Source organism: Hylobates moloch, unplaced genomic scaffold (assembly GCF_009828535.3).
Source record: "Hylobates moloch isolate HMO894 unplaced genomic scaffold, HMol_V3 SCAFFOLD_6, whole genome shotgun sequence".
Lineage (NCBI taxonomy): Eukaryota > Metazoa > Chordata > Mammalia > Primates > Hylobatidae > Hylobates > Hylobates moloch.
Window position 1 is genome coordinate 44,272,216 of NW_026652281.1, and position 21,866 is coordinate 44,294,081.

Sequence of the window (21,866 nt, forward strand, 5' to 3'; positions counted from 1 at the left end):
AATATCCTGCCATAACCCACAGTAATTACTGCCATGATGTCATAGATAACCTTCAATTCAAATAATACAGCATTTTGTCTCTAAAGGGCTTTAAAAATAAAATGTGGTTCCCAGTCTCTCCAACTAAATCTCATACAGGAGTGTTTCTACATGTGAAACTTACCTATTTCGTGCATTTTAGCTGCCTCCACTCTGGGAGGTCTAATGCATTTGATAAATTAATTACCAAGAGGTTAACTTAGAAAGTCAGACACTCATAGTATTGAGATTCAGAAGGACCAATAGAGACCATCCACCTCCACCCCCCACATTTTACAGGTGGAATCATTTAGGCCTGAAAGATGTTCCAGTGGTTAGTGTGACAAGAATGCCAGCAATAACATTTTATATTAAGATTTTAATTTAAATATACATGTATCCTAGAAATAATAACACTGATAATTTTTTGCGCTGGATTTAGAACAGAACAAGAATAAAATTTTGAAGTAATTTTGTTATTTATATCCACATTAAAGAAACTGAAATATACACTGACCTAAGAAATAGTATAGACAGACTAACATAGGGTCACACAACTTACATTAAAGCTATAGGTAAATGAGAAAAGAAAAAATAGGAAGCCCAAAATAAGTAAAAAGCAAGCAGGCTCCCTATTATAAAAAACTACATTATTCCAATAAGTCAAAGTGATACAATTCTAAATTGTTATGGTGTTTAATACATTTTTTAAATAATTAAATGTTTTATTGTGTAGTAATTGTAGTTCATGTGCAGTTGTAAAAATAATTAACAGAGATCCCATGGACCCTTAATGCAGTTTCCAAAAATGGCAATATATTGCCAAATTGCAGTATCATATCACAGTCAGGAGTTTTACAGTACAGTCAAGATGCAGAACAGTTTCAAAACCACCAAGACCCCCTTATTGCTTTTTTTAAACACACCCACAGCCCTCTTCTCTACAGCGTTCCTAATCCCTGGCAATCACTAATCTGTTCTCCATTCCCATAATTTTTAAAGTCAATTTTAACAAAGTGCATGGAGATACCTGAGAGAAAAATTAAACTTATAAAGAAAGAAACAGTACCTTTTGTTATGGTTTTCTCAGTAAATGGAATTCATATTCTCCTAAATGTTAACTTTAAATTAGATTGCTAGATTGTCTATAAATATATATTTATCCATTGATATTCCTTATTAAGTAAAACTTCTTTATTGTTTACATTTTCAGTAAAATTTCTAGATTTTAAGGGAAAATGTTATAAAATACCAGAGCAATACATTGAAAGTTAAGAACTGGATAATAATATTTCTCAGTAAACTGTTTGGAAAAGTACATTATATCTTTGGGCCTATGTTTCTTCAGGTAAAAAAATTCAACTGTTGCAATGGTCCTTAAAGCGTAAGTCACGCTTCCATTTATAGTAAGTTAAAATAATTTATGGAGAAGGTATTTTAATATTTTCCTTAAAATACCTTTTTTCTTTTTTTTAATTATAAAGCAGCAGAGTCAAAGAGTATAGAAATAAACTTTAAATGTAGTCGTCGTGTAGCAGGTTTGACTTGCACTCACTAGTGACTACCACTGAAATGAATACACAAGGGATGTGTCTTGCCAATTACTGAGAGGGCTCACCTGTGATTAATTTACCTATTCAAGAGTAGAATCTTCAGGAAGAGATTTCCTCTTATAAAAAGAAAAGCCAATTTACTTCATTATAATGACATTGCAAGGACATAAAATTTCAAATTTTAAACCTTATGACGTATATACTCACATTTGTGTCTTAGCACACCTCCTTTATTCACCTCCCTTCTCACAACATGGATTAATATCTGGGTGTAATGGGAGAAAGAGAACCATGAGCAAAAAAAGTAATGGGACTATTCCACTAAAAAATGTGTAACACAGTCCTTTGTTCATTCAAAAATACTGTGTAATATATACAAGTCATTTCTACATGCTGAGACTATTGCAGTGCTGAGACTATTACAGTGAACAAAACAAAGAAAATTTCCTTCCTTCTTAGAGGTAAATATTAATAACACTATCAAAACAGCCTTAATTGTATACTCATGTTGGGGGAGTGAAAACTAAGCAAGAAATAGAGGATTATTATTATTTTTCCATCACTATAGGAAACACAAATTGACTTCGATATTTTGGTAGACACTTCCAAGCATAAGTTTATTACTAATATAATTGGTCATGGTGATTTGTTGGAAATCATATGACACTTAATGGAAATTTGAACAGTGTCAGGCAAATAGTATTCATGAGCTCAGAAATGAACCAGCAAAAGTGCCTAACAAAGGGAAATATAGCCAGAGATTGTAGCTGAAGTGACTCAGGGCTTCCTGATTACAGCAGTGCCCATTAAGCACAGTGGTAACACACTATGGAGCTACAGTAGAATTTTTAAGAAATTTTTAAGAAATGGAGCTACAGTAGAAATTTTTAAGAAATTGGACATACATGTAATATACCATTTACAAATTCCCCAAATTACCTAGAATACTTTTTGAGTAATGGTGTTGCCAAAACTATTGGTGACCACAGCACATCTCCAGACTTTAGCTAAAGCTGCTGTGAATAACTGCTGTGATTGGTGGCCCTGTTCCCACTATGAATTCAGTACCATTCAGCTTGCTCAGCCTTTGGGCCTTGAAATGCCTAGGAGCTTTCTCAGCCTGTCCCTAGAACTTTGAGAATGTTAACACCCACAATGTACTCCACAACCAATGAAAGATGTGAGTCATGGATAAATGTTCCAGCCTCCCATCTTTCAGAGGAGCCATTCTGAAATGCATTCTAAATGGCTTCTGAGAAGTTCTTCATCATGATAGATTCCTTGTTGTCCACAGAGGTAACTGATTAATAATGCATCTTATTCCCTATCTATTCATTCTCCCCTATGTATATCTCCTTGTTTCATGGCAACATCCTGAGCTTACAATAAATGCTATTTGCTCTATCGGACCTAAATAAAAGTTGGGATTCCACATTATAGGTAAAGGAACTGTTAAAAGTAGTAGCTGCATACATAACATTGGGTTCATCAATGTTCTAGTTTCATACCATAACAATTTAGGAATCCAGATAAGCAATCAATCAATACTTCTGCTCCTATCTACTTTGGATGAAAAAAAGAGATGTAAATTATAAGTAAATTAGTAATTTTGAAGCAAGGCTGGTTATCACACACAGTTAATGAGATCATATGTAACACTTCCCTGTAAGTTAGTTACGTAGCATGGACTGTTGTCTTGATAATGAAACTGTATGTGAAAGAAGTTCAATTAACAAAAGTGGAAAATATTGCCTGAATTTAGAACTAATAAATTTGGAACTGAATTTGATCATTTGGAATTCACTGAGCACATTTTTATTGAATATAGCCTATGTACTGAGAAGAAGATGGAAATAAAGAGTAGCATGATTCCTACAGTTTGTACAGTACAGGCATGTTACATATGTGCGAATACCAATAAGACCAACAGTATCATATATATCCAATAAGACCAATGTATCATACATATAAGATATAAATAAACAGACACTTGGAAGGTCAATGTCAAAAATAGGCGATTTCGATTGCTATGTTGAAAGAGGAAATGATGAAGAAGGAATCATTTGTGATGGATTTTTGTTGCTGGAAAGAATATTGGCATGCAAAACTGCTGTAGGCATGAGAAAGAGTAGCAATAAAAGTCCCAACTTACAATAAGTCTTCAGGGTATGGTGAATCAATTAGATTAACTGGAATAATATACTTATTTGGAATGATTAGAATAGTTTAAAAATTGAGAATTAAAAAAATTACTGGTGTGCTACACTATTCTAAAAGCAATGCAAAACCATTAAATAGATTTTGCATAGATAAATTTTATCCTTAGATTTAATCTTTATATAGTTTCCCCTAGGGTCAATGGGAAAAGTGGATTGAAATAAAGCGAAATTTTGTTATGGGAGTCACAAGAGATCCAGTACTAGTTATAGGAAAGAGTTAGTGGAAGCCTGGCCTGGGGCTGAAAATTGACAATAAGGAGTATTAACTGCTGTGTGAGCATAGTTCTTCTACAGATCCATCATAGAGCCCTGGCTATCTTGCACACTCCACATAAGCCAGACATAGGCAAGGCTCAACCACAGTCTGATCTCTGATTTGGCTGACTGTCCTGTATCTTCCTTGGAACATGGTGGGAGTCATGTACAATTTACCTCTGTATCTTGCAGAGCTATAATGTGGAAAGCTGCTGCAAAGATATTTCCCTTCCACTTGTCTTCCCTTTCTTATCCTTTCTTCATTGGATGAAGATGCAGAGTATAAAACTGCTTGATTATAATTTAGAGTTGGCTACTCACTGACAGAATAAGCCACGACTTATATCACCTGGTCCATCCCATTTGGTGCCATTCTGTGGGACTAGGAATACAGGGGGCTGACACCATGTTGGTTTTTCTTTTCTCTTTTTGAAAGAAACTGTTTACATCAACTAAAAAATGGCAGAAGATGAAATTATCTCTGAAGAAGTACAGAGTTAATAAATTGACAGAAATACTGGTGAAAGTCGCCAATGGAGATGACTCAAGATTAGGGATTGTCAAGTTGGAAACTATGGTACAATTTTTTGTGTTACTTGCATGGTACTGCAAGAATAGCTACTCATGTGTCCAAGCTTGGAAAATGATATGGTTTGGCCTTGTGTCTCCACCCAAATCTCATGTTGAATTGTAATTCCCAATGTTAAGGGAGGGATCTGGTGGGAAGTGATGGGATCATGGGGGCAGATTTCCCCCTTGCTTGTTCTCATGATAGTGAGTAAATTCTCACAAGATATGGTTGTTTTAAAGTGTGTGGCACTTCATTTTTTTTCGCTCTGTCTCTTTCTCTGCCATAGTAAGACGTGCTTGCTTCCCGTTTGCCTTCTGCCATAATCGTTAAGTTTCCTAAGGCCTTCCAACCATGCTTCCTGTACAGCCTGAGGAACTGAGAGTCAATTAGCCCTCTTTTTTTCATAAATTACTCAGTCTTAGCTAGTTCTTTATTGCAGTGTGAGAGCAAACTAATATAGAAAGTCAACGTGGAGATTCTGAAGTGTAAAATTTCTAGGAGATAGATGGATGGGAGAGGGGAATCAAATTCTAAAGATTATCTTGAGGCTCAAGAAAAAGAGTGAAAAAGAGAGGTGGAAGGCAAGAAAGTGGATTGAGAAAGAGAACTCCAAGATGAGAAAAACCTAAACGACAAAATCTAAGAGCTTATTGAATATCTTATTATTGTATCCCTAGTACATACACAAATTAGATGCTCAATAGACAGTTGATAAAAGAAAGAATTAATGAATTATCCACACAGCTGCTATACAGACCTGCTTAACAATTAAGTTAGAGCCTGCATGTCCTCTTGTCAAAATCTCTAGTGTCTTCCAATGCTGGGAAGAATGAAAACCAAATTCGTAACCAAGACTTACGTTGTCTTGAGCAGATCAGTCCCAGGATCTCTCTCTGATCCTGTCTGCCACTCCCCATCTTATTGACCATTCCATCCAGGCTGGTCACATCACTATTCTCCAAACTCAGTAGCCATGTTTCTACCTCCAGGCCCTGGACTTTACTGTTCTTAGTGCATGTAATGCTCCTCCCCAGAGATATCCATCAATGTAGCTTATATCCTCACATTATCCAGGTTTCTACTTTAGATCAATTTATGGCACTTGCACTCTCTAACTACTGAATGTAGAACAACACTCTTATCTGACTGCCAGTTTCTTACCCTAGGGTGTTCTTCTTCACAGAAATCATTACAACCAAATACATATTATATGTTTCTTTGCTTATTGGTTCTCTCATCACTGGTATGTCATCTCCATAATAGCAGAGACTTTGTCTGCCTTCTTCAAGAGTATCCCCATCATTTAGAATAATGGCCACTAGTAGCAACTGATCAATATATACATTGTGAATTAATGGATAAAGTGTACATTTGTGTTACATAGAAAAATAACCATGGCCATCATATTAATACAGTAAATCCTCACACAATATTGTGCATAGGTTCTTGGAAACTATGACCTTAATTGAAATTACACACTATAGAACAATTTTACTACAGGCTGATTAGTATGAAAATATTTAAGATCCGACATTGAATGCCTGGTCACAAACACATCACAAACTTGTAAATAAAGACCAAAACACATAACATTAAAGACTGAAAAAATATAAGCTATATATACCATTAAGAAAGATTAATGAAAACAAGATCACTATTACCCACTTATTATAGTTACTTATTACAGTTCAGATGCCTGCGTGGCTGGAGCCTATCCTGGGAGCTCAGGGCCAAGGCAGGAACCCACCTTGGACCCACCATCCCATCACTCAGACTGTGACAATATAGACACATCAATTCACCTGACATGCACATCTTTGGGATGAGGGAGGAAACTGGAGTACCCAAGAGAAAACCATGCAGACATAGGTGAAATGTGCAAATTCCATACAGACGGCAGAACCTGCCAGGAGCCCATTATTTTTCTCATCAACGTTATAAGAAAATGATATTGAAACAACCTTATTCAATTATCTGCTATATGCTGAAATTTTTCCTCCTATATTCAGATCATGATAGAGTTGAGTCAGAGGAAACAGTATAATTGTATGACAGACTAAAAAAATGAAGAGGAAAGTAATTTTAGAAACAGGTTGCAATCACTGTGATGATTTGGCTGTCTGTTACTTCAAGGTATCACCTCTATAGAAGGGGGATAGTAGCAAAGAAAGAATCTGGAGAACTCATAAAATAAGGTTTCAAGGCTAAAAGATTAACCTGAAAAGGTGCAACTACCCTAAATTAGTAAAGTAATTACGGGTTTCTAAAGTGTGAATATGTCCAAAAAATCATTACAGAAAAAATTAAATCTTCACTTGGTTAGAAAATTTACTGTTGCTGACACCATTTCTTAATCTTTGATATGTTACTGAAGAAAATTTATTCTAACGGAAAACTCAGTGAATGTAAAATGAAAAGGAAAGTCTAGACAAAAGTGCTTTCTGTCTCAAAGAACAAGAGATTTCCCAAAAAGGAAAAGGCATCAAGAATAACATCTTAAAAACTTAAAATATATTCAGAATCAGAAAAGAGACAAATAGGAAGAAGCTGAACCCAAAGGAAAATAAATTAGTTATTCTATTAGACATAAAGTTCAAGAAAGCAGTATAATTATAATAGTTTTAAAGTATTCCTGTTGTCAGAGTAGGCATATAATAGCCAGCATATCAAATCCCAGTTTTTGTCTTCTTCCTTCATTTGTTAAAAACAATTAGTCAGTATCAATGCCATGCTATTTTTTGATAATATAATCTATGAAGCATTTAAAACATTATCTTGGCAAATTATAAGCTGTCAGTAAATTATCTATAATTACTCGCAAAGCTAAGAAATCAAATATCACAGATTTTGTCATTCTCATATGAAGCATATGTACTGAAATACTTTCTTAGTCCTTGCCTACATTTTGTCGCCCTATTCCCTTTTCACACCCCAAAAACAGAAAAACACAACTACTTCCATGTTTGTTACAACGGTTTTTGTGTATTTTGATAGATCCATCAAAAACTCAGTGATGAAGTTAAAAAACATATGTAATATAAATAGCATGAAATTTATACTATTAAAATAAATATATTTTATTGCATTTATCTCTATTGACTCCTATTGGCAAAGGTCTTTTCTGAGAACTTTGTTTTTCAGAATTAATAACATTTTTAATAAGATTTAGAAAAACCTTTACACCGTATTATTCTAACATTCATAGCTACTGTAATGTTTGTGAGCACTGGCAAGCATTTGCTGAATAATACTCATATAACTATTGTCAGCAACAGAAAGCATGAACTCCTCAATAAACAAAGTTACTGTTATGACTTTTTCTTGATGATAAAAAATAAGTTGGTAATTGAATGAATGTAGAATGTTTATTTTTACCTAAATATTTAATACATGTTAATTATTTTGACCTCTAAATATGTTACCATGTGTCTAGGCAGTTGATGCCTTTCCAAAGCAGCTTTACACTAAAGTGTTAAAGTGAAAACAAAAAGTAGTCAGTAACAAAGCCTGCAATATGACAATGCAATCTGGTGTGTGAGAGGACTTCCAGGAAAAAAGGCATTCATTCTTCGAGTAAGGCAAAATCTGAAAGTTGGTTTTTTTCACTTGACAGTACATCAGTATAATCAAAGTAAAGCTCTCTTTGGAGAGCTGTGAACATAATGGAAAAGAAAGTCATTTATTCACCATGCTGTAATAGAATATTTTGTAATAACACTCATTTTGAAGCATTGCCAAGGCTTTTGTAAGAAGCAATGGAAATGTTGTGTTAGTATAAGAAATGCTGATTCTCTCTAGTAATAAATGAATGACAGAATTCTTTATTGCCATTGCAAAAAAATTTATACTAACAAGTATTCCCATATAATTCATGGCTTGACATAGAACATTATATTGTCTTACCAAATAAGGGAGCATTTTAATTTATAATAAATTTTACTTTATGAAGTAAATCTTCCTACAGTTTTTGTAGATCGCTGGTAAATGTTATAATCAGTAAAACGGATTTTTAAAAAGTTTAAAATTAGTTTTCAAATAGTGAGATTATAAAAAATAAGTTGTAATTTTTAGCCATATTCTTAACATGATAATCTGGAGAATTTAAAAAGTGAAATTCTTTATGAAAAGAGCTTTCTTAGTAGCTTCAGTTTCTTAAGATTTAGGATGCCTCCTATGAGTGTTGCTTAGTTTATGGAAGAAAAATAATTTTGCCATGCTCCATTTAGCAAGAATTCTACATGAAAATTATGGTGTTCATGGAGATATTTTAATCACTCCTTTCTCCTGAATCATGTAATGGGTACTATTAATAGAAATAGCTTATTGAATCATCTTGGATTTCAATAGTTTTGAGTCAGCAACTGTGGATTAAAATAACAGATATGCTGACATAAACTAATTTTCATGTCTTTTTTCTATAAGAACATTGCAGTGAGTTATTCCATTATAAGCAGTATCCTACAAATTGCTACAGCAACTTTGTAATAAATTTTATTTCAACTTTAACGTATTTATCTGGTAGTAGGCAGGAATTAGGAACACCAGTAGTTTAAACCTCTAAAAAATTAATTTGAGCGCTGTATTAATATCAATAAATTAATAAAAAGGAATTTTTTACAATACTTTGTTCAGCCTCCAAATCTCACATTAAAAATTAAGACATAAAGTTCCTATTTGACAAATGTTGGTTTTTGTAATTTATGAGTACACTTTGATGTCAAATTTAATCAGAGACGAATATCTTTTAAAATGTCATCTTTTTAGACTTACTACAAATCATGTTTAAATGAGACTAGATATTTAAGTGATAATCATTATGATAATAAGAAAAGCATAATCCAAAGTAGAAAAAGCAAGATTGTGATAGAAAATAACTAAAATGAAAAAATTATTATGATTACCAAGTTCAATCATAAAATATTGGTGAATGTATTTTATAGATCAAGATATATACTTAATATTTTCATTCTTTAAATTGCAAAAAAATCTGTCAAATGAGTAAAACGTTTGATGGCATAGAATTATAAACATTTTTCTCAAATATTGTAATATGATTCATGGGATCCTTTATCATTAAAAATGTAGGATAACACTTTTTAAATTCATAATTATCAGGGAATGAGTTGTTTTACACAAACTTTAAGAGATATGTATAGTAATATTTTAAAGACTTCCATATGCATTTTGGAGATAATCACTAACACAGTACACTACCAACATTTTATTGATGCCTTTGCACATCGATACAAATGCAACAATTGTTACTGAGAGCAATTTCTAAGAATTTAAGCATCTTATGTGTGCTAGGCATAAAAATGGACCCAATGATATTCATATCAACGTACACAGAACCTATATGAATAGATTCACTTGCATGGCAAAGTAGAATTAAGGATGCAGATGCAATTGCAGTAAAACTAATTAACTAGTCTCAAAATAGAGAGAGTATTATTTTTCATTTGGGCCCACTGTAATCTTAAGGGTCCTTAAAAGTAGAAATGTAGGCAAAACAACGGCCAGTTTCTGAAAAATGTAGCATGAAAAAGACTTGACGTCATCATTGGCTTTGAAGAGAAAAGCAACCATTAGCCAAAGAATATGGGGATTTTTAGAAGCTGGAAAAGGGAAGGAGATGGATTCTTCCCAAGTGCCTCCAGAAAAGAAAAGTCTTCCTGACACCTTGATTTTAAACCAGTAAGACACACTTCAGATTTTTTTTAGTATTAATGTCTTGTGAGCATTACTAATTCTCAATGGCTATTTTTGTGTCTGTTATTTATTGTTAATGTGTACACACATATACATATATGTATATATATAATACAGCTAGATACCTACATATATCTATCTCAGATTATCTATCTATCCATCTATCATCTATCTATCTATCTATCATCTATCTATCTATCTATCTATCATCTATCTGTTTATCTGATTGTTATATTGGTGTGTGTGTGTGCACATGCACGTGCATATACATATGTGTGTGTATTTCAAAGGCCCACTTTGTATTTCTTTCCTGTTACAGATGGGAAAGTTGAGTTTGGCAGATGGTAGCCATTCTGAGACTGAGAGTGTTGTAGTAAAAACTTAATGTTAAATTTGTCTATTCTGTGGTATTCACATATGTATATATGTGTAAATGAAGAAAAATGAGAGAGAGAACCTAAATGTCACCTAAGTGCTGAAGATTAAGCAATGACTCAAGTCAAATCAAATAGTCTTCAAGAGGCAATAGATAGGTAAATAGAACAATTATAATAAAATGAGTCACTGATTAAAAGCAGTAAATATGTCTAAGAGTAGCAGGACAGACGAAAGATACAGTGATCTTTCTAGATATGCTGGGGCACCGTTTTTACAGAGAATCTGTACTGTTCTAACTTTGTAGCTTACCAGTTTTACCATCTAAAGCAAATGATACATTCTCAAAACCATTTTTATTTATTTCTGAATAAAAACAGACAACATAAAACTTGGATTTATTTTCTCTGTTATTAATTATGTAGCTGATATTAGATAAGTACCCACATCTCTAGAGTCATGTCATTGATAGAATGAAGGAGTTTGATGAGGTGAGCTCTAAAGTTTCTTCTGTGCTATTTTTCAGTAAGTCTATGATTCAATTATTTATCTGACGTGCAAATAAATTGCCATTTGTTACTAAAAGCAGAGCCTCCTACTCCCTGATTTTAACTTCTGCACTCAAAACCAAAACTATATCTTCATCTATTTTCCTAGTACCCATGGTTCTGGCCTTCTTAGGACCACAGAGACAGAAAGAGATCTGTTAAGTAGATCCTTAGGTGATTTATTGAGTTGCCAGATATCCACGAAGTATGTTCCCTCAAATTGGGTACTCAACAAGGCTAAACCAAATCACATTTGAGAATTCCTCTTGTTAAAACTCCCCATTTCTCCACTGTTCCTGAATTTTTCCAGAACGAAATTAGGCAAATTAACAAAGAACCCCACAGAAATACAAAAAGGCAAACTATGCTGATTTCACATGAATAGCCTAAAAATATTTCATTTAAACATAATGCAATGATATATTTGCTTTAAGCAGCAGAAAAATTCAAAGTATGATGCTAGATTTCCTAAATATTCCCTAGGAAATCATACAAACCTTAATTTTCACTGTCCAACGCTTTACAGAACCACTAGCACATCTCTATTTTGTTAAATAAATATGCACAATGAAAACAGTCTTTCTCACCCTCTATAGTAGGCTAAATAATGGTAACCCAAAGATATCAGGCTCTAATTTCTGGAACCTGTAAATGTTATCTAACAAGAAGAAAAAGGCTTTGAAGATATGGTCAAAGATTTGCCAAGCCAAATATCAAGAAATTATCCATGATTGTTGTAGTGGGCCCTAAGTCCAATCACAAATGTCTTCATAAGAAAGAGGCAGAGGGAGATTATAAGCACAAAAGAGGAGAAGGCAATGTTACCAAAAAGGCACAGATTTTGGCGGTGTGACCACAAGCAAAGGAATGCTAACAGCCACCAGATGCTGGAAGAAGCAAGGAATGAATTGTCTGTTGTACATTCAGAGAGAGAGGGCAGCCCTACTGACACCTTGATTTTAATTCAGCCACTGAAATTGATGCAGAACTTCTAGCTTTCAGAACTGTGAGAGAATAATTTCTGTTGCTTTGGGCCACGAAGTTTATGGTAATTTGTAACGGCCGCCACAGGAAACTACTACATTCCCCAAGAGAGCTCTGCAAGTTTTTAATTATATTTAACAAATTTATTCTTTTAGATGAATTGTGGGTGACAGTTTGTAATACCAGAACTGAAGTTATATTTTAAAAATAAAATGACAAAGACTTCACTTTTAGTTATTTACATTTAATAATAATGGAATAATAATTGGGTTTGCTGTCAGAAAATACTTATATATTATTGATTCAAATTTTCCTGGTTGGTAAGTACTTCCCAGTACATCTGCAATTATTTGCAGATTTTTCTAGTATTGCAGGCTAATGACGTAAGACTTAGTATTTAATATTATCACATAGTATATTAGTGTTATAAAATGTTTTTAAATATATAATGTCACTGCATTTTTTGCAGGAACAAGGAACAAAATCATATAATTTATAATTATGTTCTAAACTATAACATTAAAGTCATTTTGAATAATACAAGTATGAAGATAATAGCTTAAAAATATATAGAAAAATCATCCCAATCCAATTACTCTAACAAGTTTCCTTACTGTTATAAACTTTTGAGTATAGTTTTAGTTATACAGAAAATCTGCAAAGATAATACAGAGTCCCCATATACTCCACATTGAGTTTCCCCTATTATTAATATCAATATAATAATACATGTGTCACAATTAATGAATTAAAATTGATATTTTAAGTTTTATTAAGGATAATTAATACTTTATTCACATTTCTTTAGTTTTTTTACTTAATATTTACCTAACTACTAAAAAAATGCTGATGAAAATTAAATAGTATGTAACTAAATCAGATATTTGTGTTCATGAATTGAAAGACTCACCACTGCTAAAATGTCAAGTCCTTCCAACTTGTTCTATAGATTCAATACAATCCCAAACAAAATACCAGTAACTGTTTTGCAGCTATGGCAAACTAATGTTAAAATTTATATGAAAAGGCAAAAGACAACATAGCCAAAACAATGCCTAGAGAGAACATATTTGGAGGTCTCAGCCCACCTGATTTCAAGTGTTACTATAAAATAACAAAAATCAAGTAAAAACCAAGATGATGTTGCACTGACAGAAGAATAGACACGCAGATCAATGGAGCAGAACAGAGAGCTCAGAAATAGACCTACACAAGTATAGTCAACTGATCTTTGACTAAGCTGCAAAGGAAAGGAGATAATCTTTACAAAAAATGGTAGGAGAACAATTGAACGTCCAAATGCAAAAAGTTAAGAGACCTTACACCTTTCACAGAAATTAAATCAAAGTGGATTAAAGGCTTATATGTAAAATGAAAAACTTTAAAACTTCTAAAGAATACAAGAATTTACACGAATTTGGAGTTCAGAAAAGAGTTTTAAATACACCACCAAAAGCACAATCCATGATAGAAAAGATTGGTAAGTTGGATCTTATTAATTTCATTTTTATATTTTCACTCCAGTCTTTATAATTCATCTATTTTCAACAGGTATAACATAAACTTTATATAGTATGTGTTCTGTGGTTTCTATTATTAATATATATTTTTCTGTATCATTATAGAGTCTTTTGGATTTGATGTCTTCTTTTAAAAGTGTATATATAATTTAATTACTTTTAAATGCAAGTGTAGAAAAATAACAACTGGATTAGATGAAAATATGATTAATATGCTATAGATAAGACTCGGGAGAACTGTAATAATAAAATTGTGGTAATTTTGATATTGTTTTTGCTAAATATTATAGTTTATCTACTATATAAAGTTAGCTCAAAATTGATGACTACAACTCTCCTGTTACATGTGTTACCAAATACTGATAAGAAATAGACTTTTGTAAGATTAGGATGAGTGAAGAATGTTTCGTTAGAGAATATAGGTGACTGAAATTGCACATGTAAATGCAAAAGTGGTACTGAATAATGTTTCATGCCAAACAGGGGTTCGTGTCAAGAGAAAAATGATGAGACTTTAAACATCTGTTAGATTTTAAAAATGATTCCAAATGTCTCCTACTACCTGCTATGGAGTGGCAATGTGGCATCGTTGTGAAGAGCATGGGCTATCCATAATGCCTGGGTTCAAGTCCCAGATTGCCACTGGCTAGCTGGGTAACATTCTTTCTGTGCCTTGGTTTGCTCATCTTCCAAATGGAAGCAATAGAGTATCTTTTTCAGGAGGCTCCTTTGGACTAAATAAAAGAAGCCATGTTGTTAAACAATACTACTAACTACTATAGCTATACTTATTAAAATCTGTAATATATGTGCATATAATAGAATATCTAAAGTGCAAATGCTTAAACATACTAATTTAAAATCACACACAATTTATGAATTTATGATCCACTAAAAATAAAGGATATCTTATTTGATATACATATGCACATCATTGAAAAGCATAATATCCTCAATATGATATACTTTCAAATAAATTAGGTATTTTTATTGCAATGTAAGACCTACCTATATTCTTGGTAAAATGATGTGCATAAATTTGGAGCTAACAAAAAGAAAGCTTTTCCCAGAAAATAATTAGGTTTTCTAAGATTCTTTTGTTAATAAATTAAAATTTTGGTTACATACACTCATACTGTCTGCCATTGAAGGTAATGTTTTTGAATACATTTTTAATCTATGAAGAAAAGATAAAAATGCAGTCCACAAATATTTTTAATTACATCAGTCACTCAAAATATTTCCAGATGGAATGTACAATTATATGTCTGATAATTTTTACATTCTATCATATGAAATAATGATGCCCACTTTCAATGGAAATGAGGTGAACACAGTTACTTACTCTCTCTCTACCTCTGAGTCTTGCTTTAATTCTCACTCTAGTGCTTAATCTCTTTCCCTCTCAATTAAATAGGCAGGCCCAGGCTGATTTACAAAAACACCACTTTTTTCCACTTAAAGTTAATACATGGTGAACACTTATTAAATACTATCAGAAATGTTGAAATAAATAGATATATTTTTCTATAGAGAAAATCCAGCTGCTTAGGTGCATGTGTGCTCTGACACATACAGAGACATATCGTTAAAGAAAGGTAGCTCTATACCTTCCTGATCTCAGTTCAATGGTTCTGAAGTTGAGTAATCAAAAGGAGATATGACTATATTTTTAACTCTGCTCTCCCTCTCTCACTCTGTCTATATATAGAAAGTAAAATTTCTCCATTGTCAGAATGCTTCAAGAGTGTGACTTTATTTTAATAACAAAAATATTTAATAAATATTTAATATTGTGTTTCATGAATGGATAGGTAATCACTCATTAGATGGTAAGATGATCGATGGTGCATCTCACCTTAATAAAACCACTATGGGGCAGGACGTGGTGGCTCATGCCTGTAATCCCAGCACTTTAGAAGACAGGCAGATTGCTTGAGCTCAGGAGTTTTAGACCAGCCTGGGCAACATGGTGAAACCGTGTCACTACTAAAACTACAGAAAATTAGCTGGGTGTGGTGGCAAGAGCCTGTGGTCCCAGCTACCCAGGAGGCTTCTGTGAGAGAATTACTTGAGCCTGGGAGGTGGAGGTTGCAGTGAGCTGAGATTGCACCACTGCACTCCAGCCTGGGTGACAGAGTGAGACACTGTCTCAAATAAATAAATAAATAAATAAAACCACTATATTTTCAGAAAGTTTTCAGTAAAGTATGAATTTTAAGAACACACAAGCCTCCTATCAACAAATCAGTTGCAAGCGTTTAATCATGTACCTTTTATAAGATGCTTTGCCCCTTAACACTATGCCAAAGCTGAGATTGTAAGCCAAAACAAATAAATCACTTGCCTAAAAATGCCCTTGAAATTTGTATTTTGAATAAGACTAGTTACATTTATGTAGATTAGACCAGTTAGAGATAATTTGAAATTCTGACATGCACAACAGCTATCACTTTGAGAGATGTGTAAATTAATTCAAATGCAATGCTCATAGAATAGCTTGCCATAACATATTCCAAGGTAGAAGTAAAACTCCAAAAACAATAGATAACTACACATAAAGAGGATGATTAAATAAGAGAGTTCATAACTCTTCACAATATTATAGAGATATTAATTATTTTTTTTTTTTTGGAGACGGAGTCTTGCTCTGTCGCCCAGGCTGGAGAGCAGTGGTGCAATCTCGGCTCACCGCAAACTCCGCCTCCCGGGTTCACGCCATTCTCCTGCCTCAGCCTCCTGAGTAGCTGGGACTACAGGTTCCTGCCATCACGCCCGGCTAATTTTTTGTATTTTTAGTAGAGAGGGGGTTTCACCATGTTAGCCAGGATGGTCTGGATCTCCTGACTTTGTGATCCACCCGCCTGGGCCTCCCGAAGTGCTGGGATTACAGGCATGAGCCACCACGCCCAGCGGAGATATTAATTATTTAATAAAATTTAACCTGGCCAGGCACAGTGACCAACGCCTGTAACCTCACCACTTTGGGAAGCCGAGGAAGGCAGATCACATGAGGCCAGGAGGTCGAAACCAGCCTGGCCAACATGGGAAAGGCCTGTCTCTACCAAAAATACAAAAATTAGCTGGGTGTAGTGGCATGCGTCTGTAATCCCAGCTACTTGGGAGGCTGAGGCAGGAGAATCACTTGAACCCGTGAGGCAGAGGTTGCAGTGAGTCAGTATCACGCCACTGCACTCCAGCCTGGGGGACAGAGCAAGACTCTGTCTCAAAAAAAAAAAAAAAAGTAAAAATAAAAATAACCAGATGAATTAGGAAGAAATAAAATGTATTCAATGATCAACACTCTCCTTTCAATAATTAATTAAAATCTTCTTTGCATTACTAAAATTTCCAAGTTAATTTGTCTTCACTGTTTATGAGGTGAATAGAGAAAAGGAAAAGATCCATTACTGGATACCATTAAATAATATTGTATTAGTCCATTCTCACACTTCTATAAAGAACTGCCTGAGACTGGGTAATTTATAAAGAAAAGAAGTTTAATAAATTCACAGTTCCACATGGCTGGGGAGGCCTCAGGAAACTTACAATCATGGTAGAAAATGAAGAGGAAGCAAGCACATCTTATCGTGGTGAAATGGGAGGTAGGGGGAATGCCACACTTTTAAAACATCAGATCTCCTGAGAACTCAGTCACTGTCAGCAGAACAGCATGGGAGAAACCACCCCCCATGAGTCAATCACTTCCCACTAGGTCTTTCCCTCAACGCATGGGGATTGCAATTGGAGATGAGATTTGAGTGGGGACACAGAGCCAAACCATATCATGTAATGAAAAAAAATATGCATCTCAGGAATCTGTGTCCTCACATTTTTGTTTTTAAAGAATTTCTATACAAAGTGAGATAAAGTCCTATAAATTTAAAACCACAGTAATTGTTCCCCAATAGTGAGCACAGGCATTAAAAACAATTTCTTGGTGACAAAATATTATACCTTAAAGTCCAACTGCAATGGAAATTCTTCTAGTATGTATTATTCACTTAGGTTCTATTCTCATTTTCCTTGGATGACCATTCCAAGGGTTAGGGATATGATATTATCCCAGCTACTTGGGAGGCTGAGACAGGAGAATCACCTGAACCTGGGAGGCAGAGGTTGCAGTGAACCAAGATCATGCCACTGCACTCCAGCCTGGGTGACAGAATGAGACTCCATCTCAAAAAAAAAAAAATTGCTAGGTGTAACTCATTCTGGATTGGCAATTAGCAATGCGATATTCACTATCTTACTCACCTTAAATTAAGCAGAGGAAGCTCTATAGAGCATTTTGCTCCCAGAAACAAGGCATGATAATGCAGATGGAAATTGCTTACTTATTCAGTGGACTCAGATAAGGACTATGAAAGTTAACACCATAATAATCCAAAAAAGTAGGATATTCTTATGCCGTTGGTAGAGATATGGCTCAACCTTCAAATATTAATGTTAGAAATGTTTGTTCCCCAGTGCCGCAAAGAAATAGCACTTGAGGCCAGGCGCGGTGGTTCACGCCTGTAATCTCAGCACTTTGGGAGGCTGAGGCAGGCTGATCACGAGGTCCGGAGATCGAGACCATCCTGGATAACATCGTGAAACCCCATCTTTACTAAAAATACAAAAAATTAGCTGGGTGTGGTGGCAGGCGCCTGTAGTCCCAGCTACTCGGGAGGCTGAGGCAGTAGAATGATGTGAACCTGGGAGGTGGAGTTTGCAGTGAGCTGAGATCTCGCCACTGCACTCCAGCCTGGGTGACAGAGCGAGACTCCACCTCAAAAAAAAAAAAAAAAAGAAAGAAATAGCACTCGATCATTAATTTAATTCTCTCAGCAAGGCCATTTCTACTTTCTGCAGAAAGAGTGCCTCTTGCACATGGAACAATGGCGAGAACACACTTGAACAAAGGAAAAGCAGACATATTTATTCCTTACACATTTGGGTGGTCCTTACTGCTGTGTCCTGCATCCATTGGCTGGAGCTGGACCTCACAGTCTTAAACTGATACCCAATTTGCTAACAGCCTAAAACTTTTCTAAATAGGTAAGAGCAAGGGAGAACAAAGAAAGAGAGGAAGTTGCTTACGAAAGGTTTAAGGAAGCAATAACATTTCCAAATAAGGAAAGGCCATAAGCTATGAGCTAAGTCTTGACTGGGCCTGTCCAGACATGCCTGAGTAAGCCAAAGCAACTAACTGGGCTAAAGTTTGAGAACTAATGGTTGATAGGAGGCTTTAAAGTAAGAAGCTATTATTTCTAGTGTCTATTATTTTATTTTTAAACCAAGATGAGCTTTGAAGAGGAAGTTTTCTACTTTCTACAATTAGCCAAATTTGTATGGTGACAATCAAAATAAGAATTGAAAAATGGTATTTCTTGCTTGTATTAATATTACAATGAAAAATAAACTTGCACGTGCTATCCTTTGAGTGTTTCGTTCTGTTAGTTTTGAAATCACATTGCCATAATGGGTTATTTTTAATATGTGGACCTTTATAAGACTGTGTCTTAACCCTGCAAATAATGAATAGTGGATAAAATAGACGAAAAGAACTGAAAGTAATGTGAAGCTAGCTTATGCCAGGCCCTGCACCAGTGCAGTGAATGAGACTAAAATTCGAAGCCAGGTATACTGGACTAAAAACTGCACACTCCATACCATCTCTGTGAAGACAGGGAATTTGTGTAAAACATTTCTCAATTTTATAGCTAAGAAAACTTAGAAAGTGTCACAGAAAAGACTAATGTATTAGTGAAAATTATAACTCTAGACTACAGGTTATTTAGAATAAAATAAGATGTATTAAGTTTAATTGAGATTGAGTCTTTAATTATGTAAAATGGAATTCTGAATCATAAGGATCAGGTGACACATTGACTCACATCATTTTACCAGCAGAGCAAAGACCAGAACTCAGAAATGCAAGATAAATGAAATCTGATGGAAATGTTAACATAACTGAAGCAGAGATGGGATAATAAGACTTTAAGAAGTATTTAACTACCATTTTTATATTTAATATTATTATGCCAAAATGGCACCGATAGAGTATCATTTATAAGCTAGTTCATAGACTTTTTTCTTCACTATTATTTATATTTAAATATAGGTTTGTAAAAAAGATTGCTTATCTATAAACTGAACATATTCTATTACTGATTTACATGCTCTCAGAAAATCAATTTTATTTGGATGACAAATACTATAAACTGCTCTGACCTAAAGGTCAGATATTAAAGAGTGTTGTAAAATATATTTAGCAGCTACCTAAGTTTTTCATCCTGATATATCAGGAAAATTCAAATATCATTGGAAATAAAAGAGCACAGGATAAAAATTAATTTTAATAGTATGTGTCAGAAAAAAATAGGGATTTTTATATTTAAATTCACTATAGAAATTTTCTCTCCTAAATATGAAACATAATTTGTACCTCAACATTAAGTTAGATCTGTTTTGGAAAATATATGGATGATCAATATTAGAGAAGTGAATTAAAATGTGTTAAGATGAAATTTGACCTAGTTTATGCTTATATTATTCCCAAGCATAAGTAATTACACATATAAAAATAACTATTTCATCAAATAATTTAAGTATGTAAATCACTAATGTATATAAGCTGGAAAACTTAAGTAAACTCTCCTTTGAAATAATGTTTTCACGAAGATGGGTTTTCCTAAGGGCTCCAGAAAAATTTGATGCCGTGTAACCCAAAGTTACCCTATCATCCTATTTGTTTACAACTGCATGGAAGTCCCTCCTGCTATAACACTGGGGTGTGGAATATATAAAGTGACTAATTACTCAAAATCATGCAGATTAGCATATCATTTTTATGCTCTGTTTAGGAAAAAAAGCACTGAGAAACAAACACAAATTGGGAAGTCATATTCTGTATTGTGACGACTTATTCCTGTCCTTTCCTATCCCATGCTCCCAACTCAGGAACACTTAGTGGAATGCAATGCTAACTATGGAGCTGACAAGATAAAATGATTGAAATTGCCATGGTGGACCCAATAAAAATCATCCCGGTGGGAAAAATGGGAAGACATTTTCTTTTTTTTCTTTTTTTTTTATTATACTTTAGGTTTTAGGGTACATGTGCACAATGTGCAGGTTTGTTACATAGGTATCCATGTGCCATGTTGATTTCCTGCACCCATTAGCTCGTCATTTAGCATTAGGTATATCTCCTAATGCTGTCCCCGCCCCCCCCACCCCCCACCCCACAACAGTACCCGGAATGTGATGTTCCCCTTCCTGTGTCCATGAGTTCTCATTGTTCAATTCCCACCTATGAGTGAGAACATGCGGTGTTTGGTTTTTTGTCCTTGCGATAGTTTACTGAGAATGATGTTTTCCAGTTTCATCCATGTCCCTACAAAGGACACGAACTCATCATTTTTTATGGCTGCATAGTATTCCATGGTGTATATGTGCCACATTTTCTTGCCATCAGAGAAATGCAAATCAAAACCACAGTGAGATACCATCTCACACCAGTTAGAATGGCCATCATTAAAAAATCAGGAAACAACAGGTGCTGGAGAGGATGTGGAGAAATAGGAACACTTTTACACTGTTGGTGGGACTGTAAACTAGTTCAACCATTGTGGAAGTCAGTGTGGCGATTCCTCAGGGATCTAGAACTAGAAATACCATTTGACCCAGCCATCCCATTACTGGGTATATACCCAAAGGAGTATAAATCATGCTGCTATAAAGACACATGCACACGTATGTTTATTGCGGCACTATTCACAATAGCAAAGACTTGGAACCAACCCAAATGTCCAACAACAATAGTCTGGGAAGACATTTTCATCAGTGGAATAAATTGAGAGCCAAACTCCTTGAAGAACTAAAATTTCCACATTTATTTTAAAGTCACTTGTAACTAAACATTTAGTATGTCTGAATAGCACCTAGATTAACTACTGTTGCAAATGAGAGGCAATTCAATTTTTTTCTTATCTGCAAGGAAATCATTTATTTCACATTATAGGCCTTTCACCTGCAAAATTTCATTTCCAAATTGCTTGTTGATGCATGAGCGAACAAAGGAAAAAAGTAAAGATTTTTAAGTGAATGTATTAACTTTTATTTTCTTC

At 34.3% G+C, this 21,866-nt stretch overlaps 1 long non-coding RNA gene across 4 annotated transcripts in view; it reads left to right on the forward strand.

Moving 5' to 3' along the window:
- Nucleotides 1-21,866, forward strand: part of LOC131383721 (uncharacterized) — a 112,181-nt gene that overhangs the window by 68,401 nt on the left and 21,914 nt on the right. The window contains exon 7 of one of the 4 annotated variants that reach the window (XR_009213959.1): nucleotides 20,698-20,784. The exons of the other annotated variants lie outside the window; for them this stretch is intronic. This is a non-coding gene — a long non-coding RNA (uncharacterized LOC131383721). Of the gene's footprint in view, nucleotides 1-20,697; nucleotides 20,785-21,866 lie in introns of those variants that run through there. 4 annotated transcript variants of the gene reach the window in all.